We start from the raw sequence: 21792 nt of genomic DNA on the forward strand, positions 1-21792 counted from the left end.
GATTTTAGAGTGCATTTCAGAAGATTTCAAATTTCTGGGTGGACTCACCAGTTCTGTAACGAATGCCTGCGTAGAGTGGAGATTCAGATTTATTCCAGACTCGCAGTGAATACCCAGAACATTCTCTAGTGGAGATTCCATTAATTTCTGATGTCTGGATTGTGTGGACAGGAAAATGAAGACCACACCAGGCTGGAGTGCATAGCCAGTGAACACCAAAGGCCGTGAAAACCATTGCTGGTTACTTGGACATTCACCAATGGTGTAACGAAAATCTGCATGGAGTGGATATTCAGATGAATTCCAGATTTGGTGTGAATGAATGGAACATTCTGTAGTGGAGATTACAATGATATCTGAAGTCTGGAATATGTGGACAGGAAAATGAAGAGCTCACCAGGTTGAAGTGGATAGCCAGTTGAACAGCACGCCAGCAAGTATGAACAGGCTGCTGAAAACCAGCATTGGGTTACTTGGATATTCACGAGTGGTGTAACGAAATCGTTCCTGGAGTGGAGATTCAATGAATTCCAGATTGGCAGTGAATGAGTGGAACTTTCTGTAGTGGAGAATCCAATGATTTCTGAAGTCTGGTTGTGTGGACAGGAAAATTAAAAGCTGAGCAGGGTTGAGTGGATATCCAGTCGATTAGCATGGCTGCGAGTTTGAACAGGCCTCTGAAAACCAGATTTGAGTTACTTGGACATTGAGCAATGGTGTAACGAAATCCTGCCTGCAGTGGAGATTAGATGAATTCCAGATTGGCAGTGAATAAATGGAACATACTGTAGTGGAGATTCCAATGATTTCTGAAGTATGTGTTATGTGGACAGGAAAATGGAGAGCAGAACAGGTTAGAGTAGATAGCCAGTTGAATAACAGGCATGCTAGTGTGAACAGGCTGCTGAAAACCAGCATTGGGTTTCTTGGATATACACCAGTGGTGTAAAGAAATACTTCTAGGAGTGGAGATTCGATGAATTCCAGATTGGCAGTGAATGAATGGAACATTAGGTAGTGGAGATTCCAGTGATTTCTGAAGTCTACGTTGTGTGGACAGGAAAAGAAAGAGCTAATCACTGTGGAGTGGATAGCCAGTGGAACAGCATGCCCGCGAGTATGAAAAGGACGCTGAAATCCAGCATTGGGTTACTTCTATATTCACCAGTAGTGTAACGAAAGACTGCATGGAGTGGAGATTCGATTATCTCAGATTTGTATGAATGAATGTAAAATTCTGTATTGGACATTCCAATTATTTCTGAAGTCTGGGTTGTGTGCACAGGAAAGGAAAGAGCTAACCACTGTGGAGTGTATAGCCAGTTGAACAGCAGGCCTGCGAGTGTGAACAGGACTCTGACAACGATCATTGGGTTACTTGGACATTCAGCAGTGGTGTAACGAAATCCTGCATGGAGTCGAGATTCAGAAGAATTCCACATTGGCAGTGAAAGAATGGAACATTCTGTAGTGGAGATTCCAATGATTTCTGAAGTCGGGTTTGTGTGAACAGTAAAATTAAGACCTGTTCAGGTTGGAATGGATAGCCAATTGAACACCAAGCCTGTGATAACAGGCCGCTGAAAACCAGCACTGGGTTACTTAGATATTCAACAGTGGTGTAACCAAAGCCTGCTTGGGGTGGAGATTCGATGAATTCCAGATTGTCATTGAATGAATGGAACATTCTGTAGTGGAGATTCTAATGGTTTCTGAAGTCTAGGATATGTGGAGTGGAATACGAAGAGCTGACCAGGTTGGCGTGGATAGCCAGTTGAACACCTCTACTGCGAGTATGAACAGGCTGCTGAAAACCAGCATTGGGGTAATTGGACATTCACCAGTGTTGTAACGAAATGCGGCCTGAAGTGGAGATTCGATGAATTTCAGATTGGGAGTCAATGAATGGAACATTATGTAGTGGAGATTGCAATAATTTTTTAAGACTTGTTTGTGATTACCGGAAAATGAAGAGCTGTCCAGTGTTGAGTGGATAACCAGTTGAAGAGAACGCCTGCGAGTGTGACAAGGCCTCTGAAAACCAGCATTGGTTTACGTGGACATTCAGCGGTGTGTAACGGAAGCCTGCCTGGAGTGGAGATTCGATGATCTCCACATTGGCAGTGAATGAATGTAAAATTCTGTATTGAAGATTCCAATGATAACTGAAGTCTGGGTTGTGTGCACAGGAAAGGAAAGTGCTGACCACTGTGGAGTGGATAGCCAGTTGAGCAGAACACATGCAAGTGTGAACAGAACGATGAAAACCAGCATTTTTTTACTTGAACCTTTCACAAGTGTTGTAATGAAAACCTGCCTGGAGTGGAGATTCGATGATCTCCACATTGGCAATCAATTAAAGAAACATTCTGTAGTGGAGATTCCAATGATTTCTGAAGTCTGGGTTGTGTGGACAGGAAAAGGAAGAGCTGAAAAGGGTGGAGTGGATAGCCAGTTGAACAGCACACTTGTGAGTGTGAACAGGACGCTGAAAAACCAGCATTGTGTTACTTGGATATTCACCAGTTGTTTAACGAAAGCCTGAATGGAGTGGAGATTCAGATGAATTCCAGATTCACAGTGAATGAATGAAACATTCTGTAGTGGAGATTCCAATGATTTCTGAAGTCTGGGATTTTTGGGCAGTTAAATGAAGACCAGACCAGGTTAGCGTGGATAGCAGTTGAACTGCAGTCTTGCGAGTTTGAACAGGCTACTGAAAAACAGCATTGTGTTACTTGAATATTCACCAGTGGTGTAACGATATCCTGCCTGAAGTGGAGATTCGATGAATTCCAATTTGGCAGTGAATGAACGGAAATTCTGTAGTGGAGATTCCAATGATTTCTGAAGTTTGGGTTGTGTGGACAGGAAAATGAAGAGCTGAGCAGGGTTCAATGGAAAACCAGTTGAACAGCACGTCTGTGAGTGTGAACAGACCTCTGAAAAGCACCATTGGGTTACTTGGACATTCAGCAGTGGTGTACCGAAAGCCTGCCTGGAGTGGAGAATCGATGATCTCCAGATTGGCAGTGAATAAACGGAAATTTTGTAGTGGATATTCCAATGACTTCTGCAGTATGGTTTGTGTGGACAGGAATAGAAAGACCTGGCCACTGTGGAGTGGATAGCAAGTTGAACATCACGCCTGCGAGTGTGAACAGGATGCTGAAATCCAGCTTTGGGTTACTTGGACATTCACCAGTGGTGTAACGAAAGCCTGCATGGAGTGTAGATTCAGATGAATTCCAGATTCACAGTGAATGAAAGGAACATTCTGAAGTGGAGATTCAAATGATTTCGGAAATCTGGGTTGTGTGGACAGGAAAAGAAAGAGCTGACCACTGTGGAGTGGATAACAAGTTGAACAGCACACCGGCGAATTTCAAAAGGACGCTGAAAACCAGCTCTGGGTTACTTGGAAATTCACCGTGGTGTAACAAAATCCTGCTTGGAGTGGATATTCAGATGAATTCCAGATTCGCAGTGAAGGAGTGGAACATTCCGCAGCGGAGATTCCAATGATTTCTGAAATCTGTGTTCTGTGGACAGGAAAATGAAGAACAGAACAGGTTAGAGTGGATGGCCAGTTGAACAGCAGGCCTGCGATTTTCAACAGGCTGCTGATGACCAGCATTTGGTAACTTGGGTATTTACCCGTGTTGTAATTAAATCTTGCATGTAGTGGAGATTCGATAAAATACAGATTGGCAGTGAATGTATGGATCATTCTGAAGTAGAGATTCCAATGATTTCTGAAGTCTGGGTTGAGAAGAAAGGAAAAATGAAGAGCTGACCAGGTTTGGTTGGATAGCCAGTTGAACAGCGCGCCTGTGAGTGTGAACAGGCCTATGAAAACCAGCAGTGGTTTACTAGGAAATTCACCAGTAGTGTAACGAAAGCCTGACTGGAGTGGAATTTCGATGATCTCCAGATTTGCATGAATGAATGGAACACTCTGTAGTAGAGATTCCTATTATTTCAGTAGTCTGTGTTGTGTGTACAGGAAAAAAAGAGCTGATCACTGTGGAGTGGATAGCCAGTTGAACAGCACGCCTGAGAGTGTGAACAGGACACTGAAAACCAGCATCGAGTTACTTGGACATTCACCAGTGGTGTAACGAAAGCCTGCCTGGAGTGCAGATTCAGATGAATTCCAGATTGGCAGTGAATGAATGGAACATTGTGTTGAGGAGATTCCAATGATTTCTGAAGTCGGGGTTGTGTGGACAGTAAAATGAAGAGCTTAACCAGGTTGAATTAGATAGCCAATTGAACAGAATGCCTGCGTGTGTGAACAGACTGCTGAAAACCAGCATTGGGCTAACCGGGTATTCACCAGTGGTGTAACGGAAACCTACCTGGAGTGGAGATGCGATAAATTCTAAATTGGCAGTGAAAGAATGGAACATTCTGTTGTGGAGATTCCAATTATTTCTGATGTCTAGGTTGGGTGAACAGGAAAATGAAGAGCTGAACATGTTGTAGTGGATAGCCCGTTGAACAGCACTCCTTCGAGTGTGAACAAGCCACTGAAAGCCAGCCCTTGGTTACTTAGATATTCACTAGTGGTGTAATGAAAGCCGGCCTAGAGTGGAGATTCGATGAATTCCAGATTGGCAGTGAATGAACGGAACATTCTGTGAATTAAAGAAACATTTTGGAGTGGAGATTCCAATGATTTCAGAAGTCTGGGTTGTGTGGACAGGAAAAGGAAGAGCTGACCAGGGTGGAGTGGATAGCCAGTTGAACAGCACTCCTGCAAGTGTGAACAGGACGCTGAAAACCAGCATTGTGTTACGTGGACATTCACCAGTTGTTTAATGAAAGCCTGCATGAATTCCAGATTCGCATTGAATGAATGGAACATTCTGTAGTGGAAATCCCAATGATTTCTGAAATCTGGTTTGTGTGGACAGGAAAATGAAGAGCAGACCATGTTAGAGTGGAAAGCCAGTTGAACAGCAGGCCTGCGAGTTTCAACAGTCTGCTGATATCCAGCATTGGCTTACTTGAATATTCACCCGGGGTGTAACGAAAATCTGGCTGGACTGGAGATTCGATGAATTCCAGATTGGCAGTGAATGAATGGAACATTCTGTAGTGTAGATTCCAATGATTTCTGAATTCTGGGTTGCGTTGACAGGAAAATGAAGGGCTGACCAGGGTTGAGTGGACAGCCAGTTGAACAGCAAGTCTGCGAGTGTGAACAGGGTGCTGAAAACCAGCATTGTGTTACTTGGACATTCACCATTGGTTTAACGAAAGCCTGACTGGAGTGGAGACTCGATGATCTCCAGATTGGCAGTGAATGAAAGGAACATTCTGTAGTGGAGACTCCATTGATTTCTGAAGTCTGGTTTGTGTAGTTAGGAAACGAAATCGCTGACCAATATGGAGTGGATAGCAAGTTGGACAGCATGTCTGCGATTGTGAACAGGACGTTGAAAACCAGCATTGGGGAACTTGTATATTCACCAGTGGTGCAACGAAATCCTGCCTGGAGTGGAGATTTGATGAAATCCGGATTGGCAGTTAATGAATGGATATTCTGTAGTGGAGATTCCGATGACTTCTGATGTCTGGGTTTTGTGGATAGGAAACTGAAGAGCTGACCAGGGTTGAGTGGAAAGCCAGTTGAACAGCACGCCTGCGAGTGTGAACAGGCCTCTGAAAAAGAGCATTGAGTTTCTTGGATGATCTCCAGATTGGTAGTGAATGAATGGAAGATTTTGTAGTGGATTTTCCAATGATTTCTGAAGTCTAGGTTTTGTGCACAGGAAAATGAAGAGCAGACCAGGTTAGTGAGGATAGCCAGTTGAACAGCAGTCCTGCCCGTTTGAACAGGCTGCTGAAAACCAGCATTGGGTTACTAGTATATTCACCAGTGGTGTAACGAAATCCTGCCTGGATTGGTGATTCAATGAATTCCAGATAGGCAGTGAGTGAATAGAATATGCTTTATTGGAGATTCCAATGATTACTGAAGTCTGGGTTGTGTGGAGAGGAAAATTAAGAGCTGACCAGGGTGGAGTGGATAGCCAGTTGAACAGCAGGCCTGCGAGTGTGAACAGGCCTCTGGAAACCAGCATTGGGTTTCTTGGATATTCAGCAGTGGTGTAACAAAAGCCTGCCTGGAGTGGAGATTCAATGATCTCCAGATTGGTAGTGAATGAATGGAACATTCTGTCATGGAGAGTCCCATGATTTCTATATTCTGGGTTGTGTGAACACGAAAAGAAAGAGCTAACCACAGTGGAGTCGATAGCCAGTTGAACAGCACACCTGCGAGTGTGAACAGACCACTGAAATCCAGCATTGGGGTACTTGGATATTCACCAGTGTTGTAACGAAATCCTGCCAATTCGATGAATTCCAGATTGGCAGTAAAAGAATGGAACATTCTGTAGTGGAGATTATAATTGTTTCTGAAGTCAACGTTGTGTAGAAGGAAAAATGAAGAGCTGACCACTATGAAGTGGATAGCCAGTTGAACAGCACGCCTACGAGTGTGAACAGGACGCTGAAAACCAGTATTGGGTTAATTGGACATTCACCATCAGGAGTGTTTACATTTGGAGGCTTGTGTGACTGTAATTTTGGCATGTTGGATATTTCACGAGAATCTTGCCAGGTTTTGCCACGAGGGCCAGATACTCTCGGTAGCTTCCTGGGCTCTGTGAGAGGCAGAAGAATTGAACTCGGCTCGGCCTGGCTGGCTGCTTGACACACTCGTCCTACTGCTGTGCTTTCGCGCCAGAATGGCAGTGTGGATAGAAAGATGAAAAGCAGCCGATGTATGATTTTAGAGTGCAGATTCAGATGATTTCAAGTTTCTGGGTAGATATACCCGTGCTGTAACGAATGCCTCCGTAGAGTGGAGATTTAGATGTATTCCAGACTCCCAGTGATGACCGGAACATTTTGTATTGGAGATTCCAATAATTTCGGAAGTCTGGATTGTGTTGACAGGAAAATGAAGTGATCACCAGGTTGGAATGTATAGCCAGTGATCAGCAGAGGCCGCTAAAAACCGTCATTGGGGTACTTGGACATTCACCAGTGGTGTAACGAAACCCTGCCTGGAGTAGAGATTCGATGAACACTAGATTTGAAGTGAATGAATGGAAAATTCTGTTGTGGAGATTCAAATGATTTCTGAAATAAGCGTTGTGTGGACAGGAAAAGAAAGAGCTGACCAGTGTGGAGTGTATAGCCAATGGAACAGCATGTCTACGAGTGTGAACAGGACACTGAACACCAGCATTGGGTTAATTGGACATTCACCAGTTGCGTAACGAAATCCTGCCTGGAGTGGAGATTCTGATGAATTCTAGATTCACAGTGAATGAATGGAACATTCTGTAGTTGAGATTCCAATGATTTCTGACGTCTGTGTTGTGTGGACAGGAAAATGAAGAGCTGACCAGGTAGGAGTGGATAGCCAGTTGAACATCACGCCTAAGAGTGTGAACAGGACACTCAAAACCAGCACTGGGTTAATTGGATATTCACCAGTGGTATAACGAAATCCTGCATGGAGTGCAGATTTGATATATTCCAGGTTGGCAGTGATGAACGGAAAATTCTGGAGTGGAGAATCCAATGCTTTCTCAAGGCAAGTTTGTGTGGACAGGAAATTGAACAGCTGACAAGGGTTGAGTGGATAGCCGGTTGAAAAGCACGCCTGCAAATGTGAAAAGGCCGCTGAAAACCAGCATTGCGTTACTTGGACATACACCAGTGGTGTAAGGAAAGCCTGCCTGGAGTGGAAATTCAGATGAATTCCAGATTCACAGTGAATGAATGGAACATTCTGTAGTGGAGATTCCAATGATTTCAGAACTCTGGTTTATGGGCACCAGGAAATGAAGAGCTGACCAGATTGGAGTGGATAGCCAGTGAATACCACGCCTACTGGATGTGAACAGGCAGTTGACCACTAGCATTGGGTTACTGGGACATGCAGAAGTATCCCAACTCTGAAGAGTTTTAGAGGCATACGATCATCACCACCACTGGGTGCGTTGACCGGGAGAATAACATATGGTTTCAATTGATTCAGAAGTCGATGCACACCAGGCCTGGTTAGAGTGGACGGGATGATGAAAACTTCAACTTGACTGAGTGCACAGGTAGATGAAGACCAGATACGTAAGTGTTGATATTTAGATGAACTCAGGTCTCTTGGTAGTGTGGCAGGGTTCATGAACAGAATACTATATTTGACCTTATAGTGAGCTGAAGATTCTGCATGTTCAGACTTGCAGTAGTGTTGTTCAATTGGCTATGCAATTAACCCTGCTTAGCTCTTCATTTTTCTGTCCACAAGACCCAGACTAGAGAAATCACTGGAATCTCCACTAAAGAATGTTCCATTCACTCAATGCGAATCTAGAATTCATCTGAATCTGCACTCCAAACAGTCTTTCGTTACACCACTGGTGACTGTCCTATGCTGGTTTTCAGCGGCATGTGCAGACTCGCAGCTGTGCTGTTCAATTGGCTATGCAATCAACAATGGTCAGCTCCTCATTTTACTGTCCACAGACCCCAGCTTTCAGAAATCCTTGTTATCTCCACTAAAGAATGTTCCATTCATTCACTGCGAATCTGGAATTCATCTGAACCTGCACTCCAAACAGCCTTTCATTACACCACTGGTGAATGTCTAAGTAACCAAATTCTGGTTTTCAGCGGCATGTTCAGTCTCGCAGCTGTGCAGCTAAATTGGTAATCCTGTTAATCCTGGTCAGCTCTTCCTTTTTGTGTGTCCCGCAACTCAGCCTTCAAAAATCATTGGAATCTCACTTACATAATGTTCCATTCATTCACTGCGAATCTGGAATTCATCTGAACCTGCAATCCAAACAGGCTTTCGTTACAACACTGGAGACATTCCTAGAGTATCCCAATGTTGCTTTCCGGTGGCATGTTCAGACTGGAAACAGTGCGGTGCAATTGGTGATCCATTTATCCATGGTCAGCGAATCATTTCTCTATACACACAACCCAGCCTTCAGAAATCATGGTTATCTCCACTACAGAATGTTCCATTCATTCACTGCGAATCTGGAATTCATCTGAATACGCACACCCAACAGACCCTGGTTACACCTCTGGTAAATGTCCAAGTAACCCAATACTGGTTTTCAGTGGACTGTTCTGACTCGCAGCTGTGCTGTTCAATTGGCTATACACTTAAACCTGGTCAGCTCCTCATTTTTCTGTCCACCAAACTCAGACTTCTGAAATCATTTTTATCTCCAGTAAAGAATGTTCCATTCATTCACTGCAGGTCTGGAATTCATCTGAATCTGCACTCCAAACAGGCATTTGTTACCCCACTGGAGACTGTCCTAGAAACCCAATGCTGGTACTCCGCGGCATGATGAGAGAAGCAGCTGTGCAGTTCCATTGGCTATCCTGTTTACCCGGGTAAGCTCTTCAATTTTGTGTTCCCGCAACCCAGCCTTCAGAAAACTTTGGAATCTCACTTAAAGGATGTTCCGTTCATTCACTGTGAATCTGCAATTCATATGAATCTGCACTGCAAAGCCACTTTCGTTACACCGCTGGAGACTGTCCTAGTAACCCAAAACCGGTGTTCAGGGGTATGTATACACTAGCAGATGTGAAGTTCAACGGGTATCCACTTAACCCTGGTCAGCTCTTCATTTTCCTGGCCACAAAACACAGGCTTCAGCAATCATTGGAATCTTCACTGAAGAATGTTCCATTCATTCGTATAACAGACTTTCGTTGCAACGCTGGAGAACATCCTAGTATCCCAATGTTGGTTTTCAGTGGCATGTTCAGACTAGTAACAGTGCAGTTCAATTGGCTATCCATTTAACCATTGTCAGTGATTCATTTCTCTGTACTCACAACCCAGCCTTCAGAAATCATTTTTATCTCCAGTAAAGGCTGTTCCATTCATTCACTGCCAATCTAAAATTCATCTGAATCTGCACTCCAAACAGTCTTTTGTTACACCACTGAAGACTGTCCTCCTCACCAATGCTGGTATTCAGCGGCATGTTCAGACTCGCACCCTGCTCAGCTCTTCATTTTTCTATCCACAAAATGCAGATTCAGAAATCATCGGACTCTCCACTCAAGCATGTTCCAGTCATTCAAGGCGAATCTGAAATTCGTCTGAATCTGCACTCCAAACACGCTTTCTTTACACCGCTGGTGAATGTTCATGGAACCCAATACTTGTTTTCATCTGCATGTTTAGACTTGCAGTAGTGTTGTTCAATTGGCTGTGCACTTAACCCTGCTTAGCTCTACATTTTTCTGTCCACAAGACCCAGACTAGAGAAATCACTGGAATCTCCACTAAAGAATGTTCCATTCACTCAATGCGAATCTAGAATTAATCTGAATCTGCACTCCAAACAGTCTTTCGTTACACCACTGGTGACTGTCCTATGCTGGTTTTCAGCGGCATGTGCAGTCTCGCAGCTGTGCTGTTCAATTGGCTATGCAATCAACCATGGTCAGCTCCTCATTTTACTGTCCACAGACCCCAGCTTTCAGAAATCCTTGTTATCTCCACTACAGAATATTCCACTGCGAATCTGGAATTCATCTGAACTTGCACTCCAAACAGTCTTTCATTACACCACTGGTGAATGTCTAAGTAACCCAATTCTGGTTTTCAGCGGCATGTTCAGTCTCGCAGCTGTGGAGTTCCATTGGCAATCCTGTTAATCCTGGTCAGCTCTTCCTTTTTGTGTGCCCCGCAACCCAGCCTTCAGAAATCATTGGAATCTCACTTTCATAATGTTCCATTCATTCACTGCGAATCTGGAATTCATCTGAACCTGCAATCCAAACAGGCTTTCGATACAACACTGGAGACTTTCCTAGAGTATCCCAATGTTCTTTCCGGTGGCATGTTCAGACTGGAAACAGTGCGGTGCAATTGGTGATCCATTTATCCATGGTCAGCGAATCATTTCTCTATACACACAACCCAGCATTCAGAAATCATGGTTATCTCCACTAGAGAATGTTCTATTCATTAACTGCGAATCTGGAATTCATCTGAATACGCACACCCAACAGACTCTGGTTACACCTCTGGTAAATGTCCAAGTAACCCAATACTGGTTTTCAGTGGACTGTTCTGACTCGCAGCTGTGCTGTTCAATTGGCTATAAACTTAACCCTGGTCAGCTACTCATTTTTCTGTCCACCAAACTCAGACTTCAGAAATCATTTTTATCTCCAGTAAAGAATGTTCCATTCATTCACTGCAGGTCTGGAATTCGTCTGAATCTGCACTCCAAACAGGCATTTGTTACCCCACTGGAGACTGTCCTAGAAACCCAATGCTGGTACTCCGCGGCATGATGAGAGGAGCAGCTGTGCAGTTCCATTGCCTATCCTGCTTACCCCAGGTAAGCTCTTCATTTTTGTGTTCCCGCAACCCAGCCTTCAGACACCTTTGGAATCTCATTTCAAGAATGTTCCGTTCATTCACTGTGAATCTGCAATTCATATGAATCTGCACTGCAAAGCCGCTTTGGTTACACCGCTGGACACTGTCCTAGTAACCCAATGCTGGTGTTCAGGGTCATGTTCACACTAGCAGCTGTGAAGTTCAATGGGTATCCACTTAACCCTGGTCAGCTCTTCATTTTTCTGGCCACAAAACACAGGCTTCAGCAATCATTGGAATCTTCACTGAAGAATGTTCCATTCATTCGTATAACAGACTTTCGTTGCAACGCTGGAGAACATCCTAGTATCCCAATGTAGGTTTTCAGTGGCATGTTCAGAGTAGTAACAGTGCAGTTCAATTGGCTATCCATTTAACCATTGTCAGTGATTCATTTCTCTGTACTCACAACCCAGCCTTCAGCAATCATTTATATCTCCAGTAAAGGCTGTTCCATTCATTCACTGCCAATCTAAAATTCATCTGAATCTGCACTCCAAACAGTCTTTTGTTACACCACTGTAGACTGTCCTCCTCACCAATGCTGGTATTCAGCGGCATGTTCAGACTCGCACCCTGCTCAGCTCTTCATTTTTCTATCCACAAGACGCAGATTCAGAAATCATCGGACTCTCCACTCAAGCATGTTCCAGTCATTCAATGCGAATCTGAAATTCGTCTGAATCTGCACTCCAAACACGCTTTCATTACACCGCTGGTAAATGTTCATGTAACCGAATACTTGTTTTCCTCTGCATGTTCAGACTTGCTGTAGTGTTGTTCAATTGGCTATGCACTTAACCCTGCTTAGCTCTTCATTTTTCTGTCCACAAGACCCAGACTAGAGAAATCACTGGAATCTCCACTAAAGAATGTTCCGTTCACTCAATGCGAATCTAGAATTCATCTGAACCTGCACTCCAAACAGTCTTTCGTTACACCACTGGTGACTGTCCTATGCTGGTTTGCAGTGGCATGTGCTGACTCGCAGCTGTGCTGTTCAATTGGCTATGCAATCAACCATGCTCAGCTCCTCATTTTACTGTCCACAGACCCCAGCTTTCAGAAATCCTTGTTATCTCCACTACAGAAAGTTCCATTCATTTACTGCGAATCTAGAATTCATCTGAAACTGCACTCCAAACAGCCTTTCATTACACCACTGGTGAATGTCTAAGTAACCCAATTCTGGTTTTCAGCGGCATGTTCAGTCTCGCAGCTGTGCAGTTCCATTGGCATTCCTGTTAATCCTGGTCAGCTCTTCCTTTTTGTGTGCCCCGCAACCCAGTCTTCAGAAATCATTGGAATCTCACTTACATAATGTTCCATTCATTCACTGTGAATCTGGAATTCATCTGAACCTGCAATCCAAACAGGCTTTCGTTACAACACTGGAGACTTTCCTAGAGTATCCCAATGTTGCTTTCCGGTGGCATGTTCAGACTGGAAACAGTGCGGTGCAATTGTTGATCCATTTATCCATGGTCAGCGAATCTTTTCTCTATACACACAACCCAGCCTTCAGAAATCATGGTTATCTCCACTACAGAATGTTCCATTCATTCACTGCGAATCTGGAATTCATCTGAAAACGCACACCCAACAGACTCTGGTTACACCTCTGGTAAATGTCCAAGTAACCCAATACTGGTTTTCAGTGGACTGTTCTGACTCGCAGCTGTGCTGTTCAATTGGCTATACACTTAACCCTGGTCAGCTCCTCATTTTTCTGTCCACCAAACTCAGACTTCAGAAATCATTTTTATCTCCAGTAAAGAATGTTCCATTCATTCACTGCAGGTCTGGAGTTCATCTGAATCTGCACTCCAAACAGGCATTTCTTACCCCACTGGAGACTGTACTAGAAACCCAATGCTGGTACTCCGCGGCATGATGAGACAAGCAGCTGTGCAGTTCCATTGGTTATCCTGTTTACCCCGGGAAAGCTCTTCATTTTTGTGTTCCCGCAACCCAGCCTTCAGAAAACTTTGGAATCTCACTTAAAGAATGTTCCGTTCATTCACTGTGAATCTGCAATTCATATGAATCTGCACTGCAAAGCCGCTTTGGTTACACCGCTGGACACTGTCCTAGTAACCCAAAGCCGGTGTTCAGGTGCATGTTCACACTAGCAGCTGTGAAGTTCATGGGTATCCACTTAACCCTGGTCAGCTCTTCATTTTTCTGGCCACAAAACACAGGCTTCAGCAATCATTGGAATCTTCACTGAAGAATGTTCCATTCATTCGTATAACAGACTTTCGTTGCAACGCTGGAGAACATCCTAGTATCCCAATGTTGGTTTTCAGTGGCATGTTCAGACTAGTAACAGTGCAGTTCAATTGGCTATCCATTTAACCATGGTCAGTGATTCATTTCTCTGTACTCACAACCCAGCCTTCAGAAATCATTTTTATCTCCAGTAAAGACTGTTCCATTCATTCACTGCCAATCTAAAATTCATCTGAATCTGCACTCCAAACAGTCTTTTGTTACACCACTGAAGACTGTCCTCCTCACCAATGCTGGTATTCAGCGGCATGTTCAGACTCGCACCCTGCTCAGCTCTTCATTTTTCTATCCACAAGACGCAGATTCAGAAATCATCGGACTCTCCACTCAAGCATGTTCCAGTCATTCAATGCGAATCTGAAATTCGTCTGAATCTGCACTCCAAACACGCTTTCATTACACCGCTGGTGAATGTTCATGTAACCCAATACTTGTTTTCCTCTGCATGTTCAGACTTGCAGTAGTGTTGTTCAATTGGCTATGCATTTAACCCTACTTAGCTCTTCATTTTTCGTTCCACAAGACCCAGACTAGAGAAATCACTGGAATCTCCACTAAAGAATGTTCCATTCACTCAATGCGAATCTAGAATTCATCTGAATCTGCACTCCAATCAGTCTTTCGTTACACCACTGGTGACTGTCCTATGCTGGTTTTCAGCGGCATGTGCAGACTCGCAGCTGTGCTATTCAATTGGCTATGCAATCAACCATGGTCAGCTCCTCATTTTACTGTCCACAGACCCCAGCTTTCAGAAATCCTTGTTATCTCCACTACAGAATGTTCCATTAATTCACTGCGAATCTAGAATTCATCTGAAGCTGCACTCCAAACAGCCTTTCATTACACCACTGGTGAATGTCTAAGTAACCCAATTCTGGTTTTCAGCGGCATGTTCAGTCTCGCAGATGTGCAGTTCCATTGGCTATCCTGGTAATCCTGGTCAGCTCTTACTTTTTGTGTGCCCCGCAACCCAGCCCTCAGAAATCTTTGGAATCTCACTTAAATAATGTTCCATTCATTCACTGCGAATCTGGAATTCATCTGAATCTGCAATCCAAACAGGCTTTCGTTACAACACTGGAGACTTTCCTAGAGTATCCCAATGTTGCTTTCCGGTGGCATGTTCAGACTGGAAACAGTGCGGTGCAATTGGTGATCCATTTATGCATGGTCAGCGAATCATTTCTCTATACACAAAACCCAGCCTTCAGAAATCATGGTTATCTCCACTACAGAATGTTCCATTCATTCACTGCGAATCTGGAATTCATCTGAATACGCACACCCAACAGACTCTGGTTACACCTCTGGTAAATGTCCAAGTAACCCAATACTGGTTTTCAGTGGACTGTTCTGACTCGCAGCTGTGCTGTTCAATTGGCTATACACTTAACCCTGGTCAGCTCCTCATTTTTCTGTCCACCAAACTCAGACTTCAGAAATCATTTTTATCTCCAGTAAAGAATGTTCCATTCATTCACTGCTGGTCTGGAATTCATCTGAATCTGCACTCCAAACAGGCATTTCTTACCCCACTGGAGACTGTCCTAGAAACCCAATGCTGGTACTCCGCGGCATGATGGGACAAGCAGCTGTGCAGTTCCATTGGCTATCCTGTTTACCCCGGGTAAGCTCTTCATTTTTGTGTGCCCGCAACCCAGCCTTCAGAAATCTTTGGAATCTCACTTAAAGAATGTTCCGTTCATTCACTCTGAATCTGCAATTCATAAGAATCTGCACTGCAAAGCCGCTTTGGTTACACCGCTGGAGACTGTCCTAGTAACGCAAAGCCGGTGTTCAGGGGCATGTTCACACTAGCACCTGTGAAGTTCAATGGGTATCCACGTAACCCTGGTCAGCTCTTCATTTTTCTGGCCACAACACACAGGCTTCAGCAATCATTGGAAACTTCACTGAAGAATGTTCCATTCATTCGTATAACAGACTTTCGTTGCAACGCTGGAGAACATCCTAGCATCCCAATGTGGGTTTTCAGTGGCATGTTCAGACTAGTAACAGTGCAGTTCAATTGGCTATCCATTTAACCATGGTCAGTGATTCATTTCTCTGTACTCACAACCCAGCCTTCAGAAATCATTTTTGCCTCCAGTAAAGGCTGTTCCATTCATTCACTGCCAATCTAAAATTCATCTGAATCTGTACTCCAAACAGTCTTTTGTTACACCACTGAAGACTGTCCGCCTCACCAATGCTGGTATTCAGCGGCATGTTCAGACTCGCACCCTGCTCAGCTCTTCATTTTTCTATCCACAACACGCAGATTCAGAAATCATCGGAATCTCCACTCAAGCATGTTCCAGTCATTCATTGCGAATCTGAAATTCGTCTGAATTAACACTCCAAACACGCTTTCCTTACACCGCTGGTGAATGTTCATGTAACCCAATACTTGTTTTCATCTGCATGTTCAGACTTGCAGTAGTGTTGTTCAATTGGCTATGCACTTAACCCTGCTTAGCTCTTCATTTTTCTGTCCACAAGACCCAGACTAGAGAAATCACTGGAATCTCCACTAAAGAATGTTCCATTCACTCAATGCGAATCTAGAATTCATCTGAATCTGCACTCCAAACAGTCTTTCGTTACACCACTGGTGACTGTCCTATGCTGGTTTTCAGCGGCATGTGCAGACTCGCAGCTGTGCTGTTCAATTGGCTATGCAATCAACCATGGTCAGCTCCTCATTTTACTGTCCACAGACCCCAGCTTTCAGAAATCCTTGTTATCTCCACTACAGAATGTTCCATTCATTCACTGCGAATCTGGAATTCATCTGAACCTGCACTCCAAACAGCCTTTCATTACACCACTGGTGAATGTCTAAGTAACCCAATTCTGGTTTTCAGCGGCATGTTCAGTCTCGCAGCTGTGCAGTTCCATTGGCTATCCTGTTAATCCTGGTCAGCTCTTCCTTTTTGTGTGCCCCGCAACCCAGCCCTCAGAAATCATTGGAATCTCACTTAAATAATGTTCCATTCATTCAGTGCGAATCTGGAATTCATCTGAATCTGCAATCCAAACAGGCTTTGGTTACAACACTGGAGACTTTCCTAGAGTATCCCAATGTTGCTTTCCGGTGGCATGTTCAGACTGGAAACAGTGCGGTGCAATTGGTGATCCATTTATCCATGGTCAGCGAATCATTTGTCTATACACACAACCCAGCCTTCAGAAATCATGGTTATCTCCACTACAGAATGTTCCATTCATTCACTGCGAATCTGGAATTCATCTGAATACGCACACCCAACAGACTCTGGTTACACCTCTGGTAAATGTCCAAGTAACCCAATACTGGTTTTCAGTGGACTGTTCTGACTCGCAGCTGTGCTGTTCAATTGGCTATACACTTAACCCTGGTCAGCTCCTCATTTTTCTGTCCACCAAACTCAGAGTTCAGAAATCATTTTTATCTCCAGTAAAGAATGTTCCATTCATTCACTGCTGGTCTGGAATTCATCTGAATCTGCACTCCAAACAGGCATTTCTTACCCCACTGGAGACTGTCCTAGAAACCCAATGCTGGTACTCCGCGGCATGATGGGACAAGCAGCTGTGCAGTTCCATTGGTTATCCTGTTTACCCCGGGTAAGCTCTTCATTTTTGTGTGCCCGCAACCCAGCCTTCAGAAATCTTTGGAATCTCACTTAAAGAATGTTCCGTTCATTCACTCTGAATCTGCAATTCATAAGAATCTGCACTGCAAAGCCGCTTTGGTTACACCGCTGGAGACTGTCCTAGTAACGCAAAGCCGGTGTTCAGGGGCATGTTCACACTAGCAGCTGTGAAGTTCAATGGGTATCCACGTAACCCTGGTCAGCTCTTCATTTTTCTGGCCACAACACACAGGCTTCAGCAATCATTGGAAACTTCACTGAAGAATGTTCCATTCATTCGTATAACAGACTTTCGTTGCAACGCTGGAGAACATCCTAGCATCCCAATGTGGGTTTTCAGTGGCATGTTCAGACTAGTAACAGTGCAGTTCAATTGGCTATCCATTTAACCATGGTCAGTGCTTCATTTCACAACCCAGCCTTCAGAAATCATTTTTGCCTCCAGTAAAGGCTGTTCCATTCATTCACTGCCAATCTAAAATTCATCTGAATCTGTACTCCAAACAGTCTTTTGTTACACCACTGAAGACTGTCCGCCTCACCAATGCTGGTATTCAGCGGCATGTTCAGACTCGCACCCTGCTCAGCTCTTCATTTTTCTATCCACAACACGCAGATTCAGAAATCATCGGAATCTCCACTCAAGCATGTTCCAGTCATTCATTGCGAATCTGAAATTCGTCTGAATTAACACTCCAAACACGCTTTCCTTACACCGCTGGTGAATGTTCATGTAACCCAATACTTGTTTTCATCTGCATGTTCAGACTTGCAGTAGTGTTGTTCAATTGGCTATGCACTTAACCCTGCTTAGCTCTTCATTTTTCTGTCCACAAGACCCAGACTAGAGAAATCACTGGAATCTCCACTAAAGAATGTTCCATTCACTCAATGCGAATCTAGAATTCATCTGAATCTGCACTCCAAACAGTCTTTCGTTACACCACTGGTGACTGTCCTATGCTGGTTTTCAGCGGCATGTGCAGACTCGCAGCTGTGCTGTTCAATTGGCTATGCAATCAACCATGGTCAGCTCCTCATTTTACTGTCCACAGACCCCAGCTTTCAGAAATCCTTGTTATCTCCACTACAGAATGTTCCATTCATTCACTGCGAATCTGGAATTCATCTGAACCTGCACTCCAAACAGCCTTTCATTACACCACTGGTGAATGTCTAAGTAACCCAATTCTGGTTTTCAGCGGCATGTTCAGTCTCGCAGCTGTGCAGTTCCATTGGCTATCCTGTTAATCCTGGTCAGCTCTTCCTTTTTGTGTGCCCCGCAACCCAGCCCTCAGAAATCATTGGAATCTCACTTAAATAATGTTCCATTCATTCAGTGCGAATCTGGAATTCATCTGAATCTGCAATCCAAACAGGCTTTGGTTACAACACTGGAGACTTTCCTAGAGTATCCCAATGTTGCTTTCCGGTGGCATGTTCAGACTGGAAACAGTGCGGTGCAATTGGTGATCCATTTATCCATGGTCAGCGAATCATTTGTCTATACACACAACCCAGCCTTCAGAAATCATGGTTATCTCCACTACAGAATGTTCCATTCATTCACTGCGAATCTGGAATTCATCTGAATACGCACACCCAACAGACTCTGGTTACACCTCTGGTAAATGTCCAAGTAACCCAATACTGGTTTTCAGTGGACTGTTCTGACTCGCAGCTGTGCTGTTCAATTGGCTATACACTTAACCCTGGTCAGCTCCTCATTTTTCTGTCCACCAAACTCAGAGTTCAGAAATCATTTTTATCTCCAGTAAAGAATGTTCCATTCATTCACTGCTGGTCTGGAATTCATCTGAATCTGCACTCCAAACAGGCATTTCTTACCCCACTGGAGACTGTCCTAGAAACCCAATGCTGGTACTCCGCGGCATGATGGGACAAGCAGCTGTGCAGTTCCATTGGTTATCCTGTTTACCCCGGGTAAGCTCTTCATTTTTGTGTGCCCGCAACCCAGCCTTCAGAAAACTTTGGAATCTCACTTAAAGAATGTTCCGTTCATTCACTCTGAATCTGCAATTCATAAGAATCTGCACTGCAAAGCCGCTTTGGTTACACCGCTGGAGACTGTCCTAGTAACCCAAAGCCGGTGTTCAGGGGCATGTTCACACTAGCAGCTGTGAAGTTCAATGGGTATCCACGTAACCCTGGTCAGCTCTTCATTTTTCTGGCCACAAAACACAGGCTTCAGCAATCATTGGAATCTTCACTGAAGAATGTTCCATTCATTCGTATAACAGACTTTCTTTGCAACGCTGGAGAACATCCTAGTATCCCAATGTTGGTTTTCAGAGGCATGTTCAGAGTGGTAACAGTGCAGTTCAATTGGCTAACCATTTAAACATGGTCATTGATTCATTTCTCTTTACTCACAACCCAGCCATCAGAAATAATTTTTATCTCCAGTAAAGGATGTTCCATTCATTCACTGCGAATCTAAAATTCATCTGAATCTGCACTCCAAACAGTCTTTTGTTACACCACTGAATACTGTCCCCCTAACCAATGCTGGTATTCAGGGGCATGTTCAGACTGGCACCCTGCTCAGCTCTTCAATTTTCTATCCTCAAGATGCAGTTTCAGAAATCATCGGAATCTCCACTAAAGCATGTTACAGTCATTCGATGCGCATCTGAAATTCGTCGGAATCTGCACTCGAAAACACGCTTTCATTACACCGCTGGTGAATGTGCATCTAACCCAATACTTGTTTTCATCTGCATGTTCAGACTTACAGTAGTGTTTTTCAATTGGCTATGCACTTAACCCTGGTTAGCTCTTCATTTTTCTGTCCACAAGTCCCAGACTAGAGAAATCACTGGAATCTCCACTAAAGAATATTCCATTCACTCAATGCGAATCTAGAATTCATCTGAATCTGCACTCCAAACAGTCTTTCGTTACACCACTGGTGACTGTCCTATGCTGGTTTTCAGCGGCATGTGCAGACTCGCAGCTGTGCTGTTCAATTGGCTATGCAATCAATGGCGTGTTCAGACTCGCACCCTGCTCAGCTATTCATTTTTCTATCCTCAAGACGCAGATTCAGAAATCATCGGAATCTCCACTAAAGCATGCTCCAGTCATTCGATGTGAATCTAATATTCGTCGGAATCTGCACTCCAAACACGCTTTCATTACACCGCTGGTAATGAAATCTCACTTAAAATATGTTGCATTCATTCACAGTGAATCTGTAATTCATATGAATCTGCACTGCAAAGCCGCTTTGGGTACACCGCTGGAGGCTGTCCTAGTAAAGCAAAGCCGGAGTTCAGGGGCATGTTCGTACTAGCCTCTGTGAATTTCAATGGGTATCCACTTAACCCTGGTCAGCTCTTCATTTTCTAACCCAATACTTGTTTTCTGCTGCATGTTCAGAATTGCAGTAGTTTTGTTCAATTGGCTTTGCACTTATCCCTGGTTAGCTCTTCATATTTCTGTCCACAAGACCCAGACTAGAGAAATCACTGGAATCTCCACTAAAGAATGTTCCATTCACTCAATACGTATCTGGAATTCTTCTGAATCTGCACTCCAAACAGTCTTTCGTTACACCACCGGTGACTGTCCTATGCTGGTTTTCAGCGGCATGTTCAGACTCGCAGCTGTCCTGTTCAATTGGCTTTGTTATCAACCATGGTCAGCTCCTCATTTTACTGTCCACAGACGCCAGCATTCAGAAATCATTGTTATCTCCTCTACAGAATGTTCCATTCATTCACTGCGAATCTGGAATTCAACTGAATGTGCAATCCAAACAGGTTTTCGTTACAACACTGGAGACTTTCCTGGAGTATCCCAATGTTTCTTTCCCGTGGCATGTTCAGACTGGAAACAGTGCAGTGCAATTGGTTATCCATTTATCCATGGTCAGCGATTTATTTCTCTATACACAAAACCCACCCTTCAGAAATCATCGTTATCTCCACTAGAGAATGTTCCATTCATTCACTGCGAATCTGGATTTCATCTGAATACGCACACCCAACACACTTTGGTTACACCTGTGGTAAATGTCCAAGCCCCAATACTGGTTTTCAGTGGACTCTTCTTACTCGAAACTGTGCTGTTCAAATGGCTATGGACTTAACCCTGGTCAGCGCCTCAAATTTATATCCACCAAACTCAGACTTCAGAAATCATTGGAATCTCCCCCAAAGAATGTTCCACTCATTCACTGCAAGTGTTGATTTCATCTAAATCTTCACTCCAAACTGGCATTTGTTACCCCACTGGAGACTGTCCTAGAAACCCAATGCTGGTGCTCAGCGGCATGATGAGACAAGCAGCTGTGCAGTTCCATAGGCTATCCTGTTTACCCCGGGTAAGCTCTTCATTTTTGTGTTCCCTCAACCCAGCCTTCAGAAAACTTTGGAATCTCAT

Source organism: Sorex fumeus, unplaced genomic scaffold (assembly GCF_029834395.1).
Source record: "Sorex fumeus unplaced genomic scaffold, SorFum_2.1 ptg000083l, whole genome shotgun sequence".
In the NCBI taxonomy this organism is placed as follows: domain Eukaryota; kingdom Metazoa; phylum Chordata; class Mammalia; order Eulipotyphla; family Soricidae; genus Sorex; species Sorex fumeus.